At 29.2% G+C, this 11,405-nt stretch overlaps 1 long non-coding RNA gene across 1 annotated transcript; it reads left to right on the top strand.

The window, feature by feature from the left end:
- Positions 1-6,540: 6,540 nt before the first annotated feature.
- On the top strand, positions 6,541-8,413 carry LOC113367312. Its single transcript, XR_003366304.1, has 6 exons — positions 6,541-6,580; positions 6,681-6,763; positions 7,079-7,167; positions 7,437-7,544; positions 7,859-8,224; positions 8,308-8,413. It is a non-coding gene; the product is annotated as an uncharacterized LOC113367312 (long non-coding RNA).
- The last annotated feature ends 2,992 nt before the right edge of the window (positions 8,414-11,405 follow it).

The raw sequence follows: 11,405 nt of genomic DNA, 5'->3' as shown, positions 1-11,405 counted from the left end.
ACTTATACTAGTTTTTGGAATCTTGATATAAATGAATTTGATAGTTATATATCTATTATTAGTATTATACTATTTTGCAGATTTTACTAGAAGTCGAGTACATTGAATTGTTACTCATTTGTATTTAGAAGACTATTGGAATCCTGAGAAGCGTATCAGAAATTTGAAGTTAAGGTAATTATACTATTATTTTGTTGTATGGTTTCATTTGGTTGTAGTTAATAAAATCATATAGATCTTAAAAATATTACACTTATTTCACAAATTTTGTAAATATGTATTATTTAAAGAAATTGGGATTGATTTGATTATTGTTTTACATTATATTTAGTACATTTATTCACTGAACAACCTGTGTCTCTTCAGCACATCAGGCTACTGGCAATTTATATGCATTTGGATTGAGTATTTGTGAATAAAAATTAATTTGATTTATTATATTGATTTATAATAATAATTATTTCTTTCAGATGTTTGTCCAATTGGCGTCATGTTAATACTTTAAACCTCTTTGGAGTCTTGCAAACTTTACATTTTAGTACTGATATTTGTTCAAATTTCAATTGCTGTAGTGTTTATTAGAAAATAGTATTATTACAATGTTAAAGTTTTGTGTGTGAAGTGATTTTTGTGATACATTCCAAGGAGTTTTTATTATCGTAGTATGGATGCTGACTTCCAGCTAATCAAGAATGATTGTAAGGCGCTGTGGTAAGTGATATTTATTTAAATGGCATGCTCATATATAATACGATCACACCAAATTCGCGGAAATATGATTGATTTCAAGCAATGAAACCAATAACACATATTTATTTCAATTTAATCATGTTTACGCTATTGTTTATAATGTTATTTATAGCTGATAACATTGGCATATTTCGATTACATTTAAATGATTCCTAATTTCTCTAAAAGTTTTCACACTTTTATTAAGTTAGTTTCATACAAATTAGTTTTCTTTTATGAATTTGTTAAGGAATTCGCGATTCAGCTTTTTATTTTGATACTTTCTTGCAAATTGGTTTCTTTTTATGAATTAGTTAAATGTTTTAAATATCTGTACGCCTTTTCTATTCTTTCAGTATTTGTTTATTTCACAATAATATTACTGAGTAGTTAGTAATTAAACAATACACCCAATATTAATATTTGTTTCGATTAAATTGTTTTCAAATTTTATATTAGAACGCATTTGCATGCATGTTTTTCATAACATACGTTTAAAATTAGATTAAATGACTTTGATAACTACTTTGATCATTTAATTAACTTCTGGTAGGGTAGTTATAGTAATGGGCCGAAAATCGAAAATGAAAATGTTTGCATTTTTCGACGTTTTGAAGGTTTCTGAACATTTTAAGGCATACCTCAGAAAACTAATGGATGTGTGTTTTGTATGTCCGCATTTTTTTGTCCACGTTTTCGGGCGCACGGATCAACCGATTTGAATGGTTTAAAAAACATTCGATTTCTATTGATAGGGAGATGTGCTGATTAGTTTTTGGCAAAGGCAGGTCAAGCCGTTACGGAGATATGGAGTAAAGAGTGCAGAAAATAGAAATCGAGTTTTTGAGAGAACTGATCATCCAATTTGTATGATCCAAAAAACATTCAGTTCGTGATGACGGGGAAAAGTGGTTATTAGTTTTTGGCAAAGGTAGGCCCAGCGGTTTCGGAGATACAAAGCTAAATGTTAAAAAAATGACAGTTCAGTGAAATGAAATGACGAACGATTGTTAATGGTCTGGAGATAAATTGATTTATGGTTCACATTTGATTTTGATTGCTCAGATATGACAAGATAGCAAAAATAATGAAAGTTGCATTATTTGTGATAATATATTTGAAAACGTTTAATTACGGTACGTTTCATTACGGTACGGGAAGTTCCAGCAATTTGCTTTAAGGCACGATGCCATACACCTCTAGTTTACTTTTGTCTGATAAAGATCTATAAATGCATTCGCAACAATTTGTTTTACAAAACTTCACTTTAAATGCAGAATAATTGGAATGTTACATAATTCCATATCTGTAGATAATAATCTGTCCGAATTTATAGATTCATACATATTCAATTCAACATTTACAGTCCGTTTGCAATACATCGCACTTTATGCAATGTTTATTCTTTATTAAATGCACGTTAATTATTTGTGTATATTTGTAGTAATTATTGAATTAAATATATGAATGTATATATGATTAATTGATGGAACTTATCATTTGCGAGCAATCAAATCGTTAATTAAAATGTTTCATGTTTCGACGATGATGATTCATGACGAACAAATTTAATTTTGCCTTAAAAATTATCTTATTTATCAATTTTTATATGAAAGTAGTTGAATTTTTAGTATTGTTATAAAAATTACTTTATTGAACAATTTTACGAAACATCTGATCATGCTAAAATACATATCATTAGCAGTGATGTGATTCGATTGATAAATTTGAAAATAAAATCAGTTTTTATGAAATTTACTTTATAAAATGGCTACTATTTTCAATTATTTGACAGTCGATTTACTTTTGCTATTAAAAAACATGCAGGTAATTTAATTTTAAAAATATTTTATCAAATTAATTTTTATATTCCGACCTAAACAATATGACTTAATAATGAAAATTTCATAATTTAACAATTTCTTTATATCATACTTGACAATTTATTCGTCAATTATTTTATCAGCGAATAAAATAGTTAATTACAAATTATAGCCATAAAAATAATCAATTCCTCGAATGTATATTATTATCTACCTGAAATAATTTAAATAATTTTTGTTTTCATTAAGATTTTGCAATATTCATAATTTTAATGTTATTTAATGGATTTCAATGATTCTGCATTTTTAATCAGTTCCAACATAGTTTTTAATTACTTGCAATTTATTACCGTAGTCCGAGAAAAACCTCGGGCAATTAAAATGTTTTAACAATAAATATTTTGTGATTTAACATATATTTTCTCATCATATATTTGATCATTGATTTCTAGATTATTATTTTCCAATCCGTTTCAATACTTTTTAGACGATTTTTATAACGAAGATGAAACCATTTGTCGTCTAGCTTATTAGGAAACAATAGCATGAACCATGTATATATTTTGTTTTGAACTAAAAATAAAATGTTAACTTCAATAAGCTATTTAGTAAATGAAATCTTTTCTTACCGAAGTAGGTATTTCGTATTCCGCCTCTAAAAGTTGATCGCAAACTAAACTTCCCTGGCAAATGGTTCAGAATCTGAACAAAAGTTTTTTTTATGGTACTGATCTATTAATAATGATTTTAAAATTTGTTTATTCTGAATTTCTAATGTCTTTTTTATCTAAACAAATTTTAGAGCTTTTATTTAATAGATCAGTATCATTGAAAACTTCTATTGTAGCAACATACTGAAATTTGAAACATGTTAATTCATCGGAAGAATCGCGTTTTAATTTGTTTAATAATAATGTCGATTACTCGATAAAATATATTCACTTTGAACAAACTTTCAATATCCTGAATATGAATTTGCAAATCTTGTCAAAGTAGCGTATTACCTTCCTCTGACGAGTTTTAAAAAATTCATGATTGATAAATCATTTTCCTACTAACTACACTATTTGCGTCTAATTTGAAATTTCCAAATTTATGCCAATACCTTTCTAATTCTTAACAATTTTTTTTTTAAACTATAGATGTGGCGTCGATAGTAGTAGAATATTACTATTTGTTAGGTTTGATTGATTTTTCGAAGGACCAATGATTTGTTGTAAAACACTTTATTTGTAATATTAATTATGTGTTATCTTCCCGAAGGAGAAGTTTATGTTTTCATCAAAAGATCCGATTTGCTAATTTTATGTTTTCTCGACGTTTCAAGCCATTCTGAATCGAATGAGACTAACATTTGGAAAAAGTATATGTGTGTGTGAACAATTTTTTTGCCGTAAATCAACGTTTTCTCAAAAACGGCTGGACCGATTTCCAAAATTTAAAAGCCATTCGATGTATCTCGATGGCGACTTAGGGTTTATGAGTTTTGTGCGACGATCGGCCAGGCCGCTTCTTTGTAAATCGCAGAAAAGTGAAAACTTTTTCGTCCACGTTTAGCCCGCAATTCTGAATCGATTTTGAAAATTCAAAAACCGTTCGTAGGTATTGGTTGGGAATCGTGCTGATTAGTTTTTGGTATAGATCGGCCGGGCCGTTTTCTTATAATAAAGTTTGAAAAAAAAAATTCGACGATTTTTATAATTTTTTTTTTGCGGTACATACCATCGTCTTCTAGATCATACTAAAATATTACGGCCCTACGACACTATCGGTTTAACTTTAAAAATACGTCAAAGTTTGCAAAAATTGGTATCGTTTTTTTGGCATTTAATCGACGTTTGCTTAAAAGCGCCTGAACCGATTTTAGAAATTTAAGTCATTCGATGTATCTCAATGAGCACTATAGTTGGTCAGTTTTGTGAGACGATCTGCCAAACCGTTTCTTTGTAATTTGAAAAAAAGTGTTAAAATTTTCGTCCACATTTAAGCTCATTCTACCGAATCGATTAAAAAAAAAACTGTTCGAAAGATATTAGTTGGGAATGATACTGATTAGTTTTTGGTGAAAATCTACCGAGCCGTTTCCTTGTAATTAACCGTTGAAAAAAATATTACGCCGATTTTTATGGAACTTTTTTGGGCGATATATACTATGGTCTTATGGATCTTACTGAATTATTATGGCCTTACTAGTAGTTGAATTTTAAAAATTCATCAAAGTTTGAGAAAATGAGTAGTTTTTTTGACGTTCGTTAAAATTAAAATTAGACGATTTACTTGGTATAACGCTAGAGTACTTGATCTCAATGTACATCTAAACCATTAAGTCCTACCGAAACTGGTTCAATTATAAAAGTTATTAATTTTTGAAAATTTGCTTTTAGAAAATACTCGAGTTAACGTGTTTGTTCGTTTTCAATTATGTGTAATAAATCTACTCGGAATACGTTTAATCGCTCATAAATTAATTTATATAGTCGATTATTTACACATATCAGAAAGTTCATGTAACTTGCCTCAAGGCAAAATACCAATACCAACTAGTTTTTATTACAACTACAAATTATATTTGTATTTACAATGTTTTCAAAGTTTAATTTTTGTATTGATTGATTTTATTTTATAATAATTTTTTATTTAGATATTTGATTTCTTTCTATATCAATATATCGGATGCTGTGATTTTGGTGTGAACAATTACAATGGAAAACCAATAATAAAATAATTGTAGTTTGCAAACTTCTTTTTATGCGAAATAGGTACATTTTGGATTTCAACAAAACGGAGTTTTAAAGCAAGAATGGCATCAGAGAATGTCCTGCACATTCCGTCTTTTTATATTATGTCCAAAATAATTAAAAATTCATAAACGATTCAAAGTGATTAGTTAAAGAATATATCAGTATCATAAAGAATCAGTCAGTCTGTTTTTATCCTTCTGCATGAACGGTTGTGTTATTATTTACATAAACTTTTATCATAAATTCTACAGAAAAAGAGTTCCTTTATATGTCGATTGAAATATAAAAATAATTATAATATGATTTTACGTTGCAGTTTGCCGACAGACAGAAGCTCAAACAACATGATAATGGCGCAGGTTCTTTCGGAAGCCGATCGGCCATTATGCAATACAGAGAAGGACAACAATGTCATGTGCGAGTGCGTTCGAGTACTATTTCGCACTCTATTCCACGCATAGGATTACTGCGCAGGACAAGGACAAAGATATGTCGCAGGCGCAGGCCACGCCCATCACCTATCACCTAGTTGCTCTCCCCACCACTCGAATCGGCCTGCCATTGCGAGAGGATATCATTTCGTTTTCGACTGCCGTGGTGTACGGTGTACGGCTAGAAGGGTCTCGGCGAAATGGACGTAGCCGACCGACATGTTGCATAAGTTCAATATGGTTACGAATTGAATTCAGTTTAATAGTGCGATAATTTTATACCTATTAATTTCAAGTGTTTGTAATTGTGCCCTTATCAAGTCTAACTTACATGAGAAATTGGAACTGGTGCAGCACCGTTTACAGGAGAAAAGGTCAGTGATACATATTTCTTGTATTAATTTCAAGGTTTTCGAGTTGATTTTGTGGGTACCGATACGGAATTTCCGTAATACGAGAACTTGTAGTTTTATTTTCAGTTTTGATCATTTTGGCTTTTCATTATGCAAAATGAATTAATTGCGTGGCCGCAACTACTGCGGCTTCCGAGTACATTTTGATTTATATATCACTAGAATTTTCTGAATCATTTGAAATCATCCATCCATTTACACTTTCAAATATTAGTTTAAAGTATGACTGCATTGCTTAATATATTTTGCAAGACAAATGGGGCGGCAATGGGTCAGTGGTTAGGATTTTTTCAATATGCCAAAAATTACGATTTCTTAATAACACAGCTCTTAGATTCTTAAAATTATTTTGCTACTGGTACATATTTGAATCACCAGTTTAGTTTCATCAAATTCTTGGTCAACTCTCAAAATAAATGGAAGGCTCTCGTGCTTCTTGATAGGTACAACAGTTAAATTCAATATTTTATTCAAAATAAAACAGTTTATATTTTTTTTTATTATTATTATTATGAAGTTCTTAAATTCAATTTTCTTTTATAGTGAAGGTTTCGAAATAGACAATGGAATTTAGTAAAGATGGAAAGTGTTTGAACATCATCGTGCTCTGCCAAGGGCCTAATCAGGTTAGTAATTATAAAATAGTTATAATTACACACATGAGTATAAAAATTGACAATAAATTATAAGAAAAGAAAATACGAGTGATTTTTCATATAAATTGCAATGATACTTTAAATAAAATATTGTTAATATTTAGTGTCTAAATGTAACTGTATACGTACAATTGTTATTGCAATTAAATAAAAAAATGTTTATTTCTACATTTATTTTCAAGATTTTATTTCGAACTTAAATTTATTTATTAAGTTACTGAAATGAATGGTTTTTAATATAATCATTAGAAAATGTAAAATTAATGAACAATTAATTTATTTCAGGGAAGACAAATGAATTCGAAAATGACATTGTCTACGGCAGAGCTTTAGAAGGAACATTATCTCTACATGGCAGCAATAGTGACCATAAGGTGTGTGATGAAATAATTTACAATTAATACTATTGAAATATTTTAGTATTTGGAAAGTAAAATATAGAAATTTTTTATTATAATTTGGCATTGCATATCATAAATGAATGGAAATTGTTCAGCAACTACTAAATTTTGTAAATTTGAGATCTGAATGAATGATCAATCGTAAATTTTGTAATCCTTGATGAAACAATGTTTTTGCTACTAAGTATTATTTAATCTAAATATGAACTATTGAATTAAATGCAATTTATTTTATTTTTCAGTCGTTTGCGATCACTATGCAAAGGGCAAGTGTATCAGGACTTAATCGGGGATCTGTTTATTAAACTCTTTGCTGCCTGCAGCCTTTGTGTTGTCAGTGAGGATAAAAGGTAATTAATAAAATGAAATAATTGAAATATACATACAAGAGATTTATTTTTTAAATGCTTGAATATTACTCTCAATTAAGTTTTAAGGTATTTAATTTAATGCAATAATTAAAAAATGTGAAAGAATTTGAATGCTTTTACAAAAATTTTGAGTAAATAATACTTTTTTTTATTTGTTCAAGAAATTACGATTAAATAATGTTAAATTCATAGAGAGATTTTTCATATGGTAATAAAATATACAAGTATAAAAATCTATAAACAAATTCGTAAAAGTAATACAAATTAATTGAAAGAGATCATTGTATTTAAAGTATGAAGTAAGATGTTGCATTATGGACTCGCCGACATACATATTGTGGAATATGTGCATTCTTGAAGGAAATAACAAGGATGCTCTGCAATTCCTACAGTGAATGAAACAATATGGACTTGCCGATATACATATTGTAGAACATGTGCATTCTTGAAAGAAATAACAAGGGTGATGCTCTACAAATCGTACAGTGAATCAAACAATGTGGACTTGTCGACATGCATATTGGGGAATATGTGCATTCCTGAAGAAAATAACGTGACAAGCAATCGTGGGCCCTAACTGAAGAGAACCATTTCAAAGAATGGAACCAATGTATTCTTACCGTAGGATTTCAAAGAGGCTGCTGCTTTTATTAAATTTGGTATGTTTAGCTCGAATATTTAAAATAATTCATGTACTCTACTCTTTAAATAACAATAGTTCAATGAATTTATTTTATTTCAGAAATAATCCTCACTCGAACAATACAATATACCTTTGGTGCATTTGGTGCAAATGGATTGGCTTGAATAACTAAACACGTCAAGACGAGAACTGTTGGAAGAAAACCAGGCGAATCAGAGGATGCATGATTTCAAATCCTAGAATTACTAGTAAATGGCTACCTAATCAAAGACTTTGAATCAAATATAGGTAAGTTATTGTTAAACTGCTTGATAATATTTAAAAATTTCATCAGTGATGAATTTATATTACAAATTTAATTTACTCGAGTATTGCAGTCAAATAATATAAATGATTTAAAAAATTTGTCGGTAATTTTTTATATAAATTTGAGTAATTAATGTAATAATTTTTTTTTTACAGAGAATACCGGCAATGCAAAACAAAGAATATTAGAAAAACATCATTAGCTATGAAATATGCTGCAGCTGGCTGCTACTGCAATTCTTGGTCAACTCTCAAAATAAATGGAAGGCTCTCGTGCTTCTTGATAGGTACAACAATTAAATTCAATATTTTATTCAAAATAAAACAGTATATATTTTTTTTATTATTATTATTATGAAGTTCTTAAATTCAATTTTTTTTTACAGTGAAGGTTTCGAAATAGACAATGGATGGAGGAGAAAAACCACATGAGTAGTACTACATATATGATACAAAATTTAATGCAATTTATTTTATATTCCAGTTGAAAGTGATGACAATACAGCCATGGACTTCACTGTTACGGTTTAATAGCACAATTGCGATGATGCAAATTCCTTGCAGTGAGTAACGCCTTCCAGATATACAGTTCATCCTGCGCCTCTTTTTTAACCATTGGAAAAGGTATTTCATGGAATATAATATTTCAAATGTACTATTAAATAAGTTTGGTTGTCTGTTAAGAAGTTTTGAGCAAGCACTGTTTATTTTTCAATTTAAATAAATGCCTATTATTATTCAATCAATGAAGATTATCACAGATAAAATTTGATAAACTATTGATTCGAATAATTAAAAGTAGTAATATGTATTTGAATGTAGATAATCCCTGTGAATTACTGGTTTAAATAATTGCTAAAAGTTGTATTAATTTGACTGTAGATGACACTGTGAATTACCGGTTTGAATAAATGTTAAAAGTAGTGAAATCTATTGGTACATAGGTGGCGCTAGGATATTATTAGTTCGAATAAATGCTAAAAGTTGTAATTTTTAAATGTAGATAACGCCTCTAGAATTGCTTGTTCGAATAATTGCTAAAAGTTGTAATTATTTGAGTATAGATGACGCGTGCGATTTACTGGTTTGAATAATTGCTAAAAGTTGTAATAACCTGAAACTAGATGGCGTCTGTAAATTACCGGTTCGAATAATTGTTAAAAATTTGTAATTATTTGAATGCAGATGGCGCTTGTGATTTACAGGTTCGAATAATTGCTAAAAGTTACAATTGTGAAGCTGTCTACTAAATTCCTGGAGCCATCTGTGAACGGATATGTCTTATTGATGCTGAAAGCAAGGCCCCCTAGATTTCTAGAAGGCCTTGCCACAAATATATATATTAGTGGGTTCCCGATCAAGGCAAGTTTTACTATAGAAATATTTTGATCAATAATTGTGTTTTTATTTTTTTTTGCCCTGACCGGGACTTGAACCCGACACAGGTTTCTTTTGTCGAATTCAAGAGCTGAGCTGCTACCCACTGAGCTAATCTCAACCGAAACAAAATATATATATTAGTAGGTGAACCTGGTCTGGGACCCTTGTTGCGGAAGTGTTTTCACGCTGGAAAGTGATGGTGCCTATGGGTGATATATATATATATATATATATATATATATATATATATATATATATATATATATATATATATATATATATATATATATATATATACATATAGCATACATATAGCATACATTATACCTGCTACATATTACACTGCTGCTTTATATGACATCTGGCACTAATATATATGAGCTTTCTTGCAATACTTTGGTATATTTTGCCTATCATTGCCTATACTTTATATGTTATTCACGCCTTTAAGTATTGCGTTTTTAAATAATATGTATGCAACTATACTTTCTTTAGCTTGCATTAATTGTTATAATTGTAATATGCAACAAACAATTCTTCTACTTATCTTTGGCATTTCGTACTTAAATCCCGTAGCACATCTACGACAATTTGCAATACATTATGCATTGCTTCGTAAACCCTCCGGCACATTTACGAAATTTTCAATCGTTTTGATAATATTTTTTACCAAGTGCCCAGTCGAGTAAATTTTTTTCAGTATAATATTTTTTACCAAGTGCCCAGTCGAGTAAATTTTTTTCAGTATAATATTTTTTACCAAGTGCCCAGTCGAGTAAATTTTTTTTCAGTATAATTTTTTTACCAAGTGCCCAGTCGAGTAAATTTTTTTTCAGTATATATTTTTTTACCAAGTGCCCAGTCGAGTAAATTTTTTTTCAGTATATATTTTTTACCAAGTGCCCAGTCGAGTAAATTTTTTTCAGTATAATATTTTTACCAAGTGCCCAGTCGAGTAAACTTTTTTTTCAGTATAATATTTTTTTAAACCGTGCCCAGTCGAGTAAATTTTTTTCAGTATAATATTTTTTACCAAGTGCCCAGTCGAGTAAATTTTTTTCAGTATAATATTTTTTACCAAGTGCCCAGTCGAGTAAATTTTTTTCAGTATAATATTTTTTACCAAGTGCCCAGTCGAGTAAATTTTTTTCAGTATAATATTTTTTTACCAAGTGCCCAGTCGGTAAATTTTTTTTCAGTATAATATTTTTTAACCAAGTGCCCGTCGAGTAAATTTTTTTCAGTATAATATTTTTTCCAAGTGCCCAGTCGAGTAAATTTTTTTTCAGTATAATATTTTTTACCAAGTGCCCAGTCGAGTAAATTTTTTCAGTAATAATTTTTTTCCAGTGCCCAGTCGAGTAAATTTTTTTCAGTATAATATTTTTTACCAAGTGCCCAGTCCCAGTAAATTTTTTTTCAGTATAATATTTTTTACCAAGTGCCCAGTCGAGTACATTTTTTTTCAGTATAATATTTTTTACCAAGTGCCCAGTCGAGTAAATTTTTTT

This window comes from Ctenocephalides felis, unplaced genomic scaffold, assembly GCF_003426905.1.
Source record: "Ctenocephalides felis isolate EL2017-DRISC unplaced genomic scaffold, ASM342690v1 CF-g0.4_SCAFFOLD_01170, whole genome shotgun sequence".
In the NCBI taxonomy this organism is placed as follows: Eukaryota; Metazoa; Arthropoda; class Insecta; order Siphonaptera; family Pulicidae; genus Ctenocephalides; species Ctenocephalides felis.
This window is presented reverse-complemented; position numbering and strand designations above follow the sequence as displayed.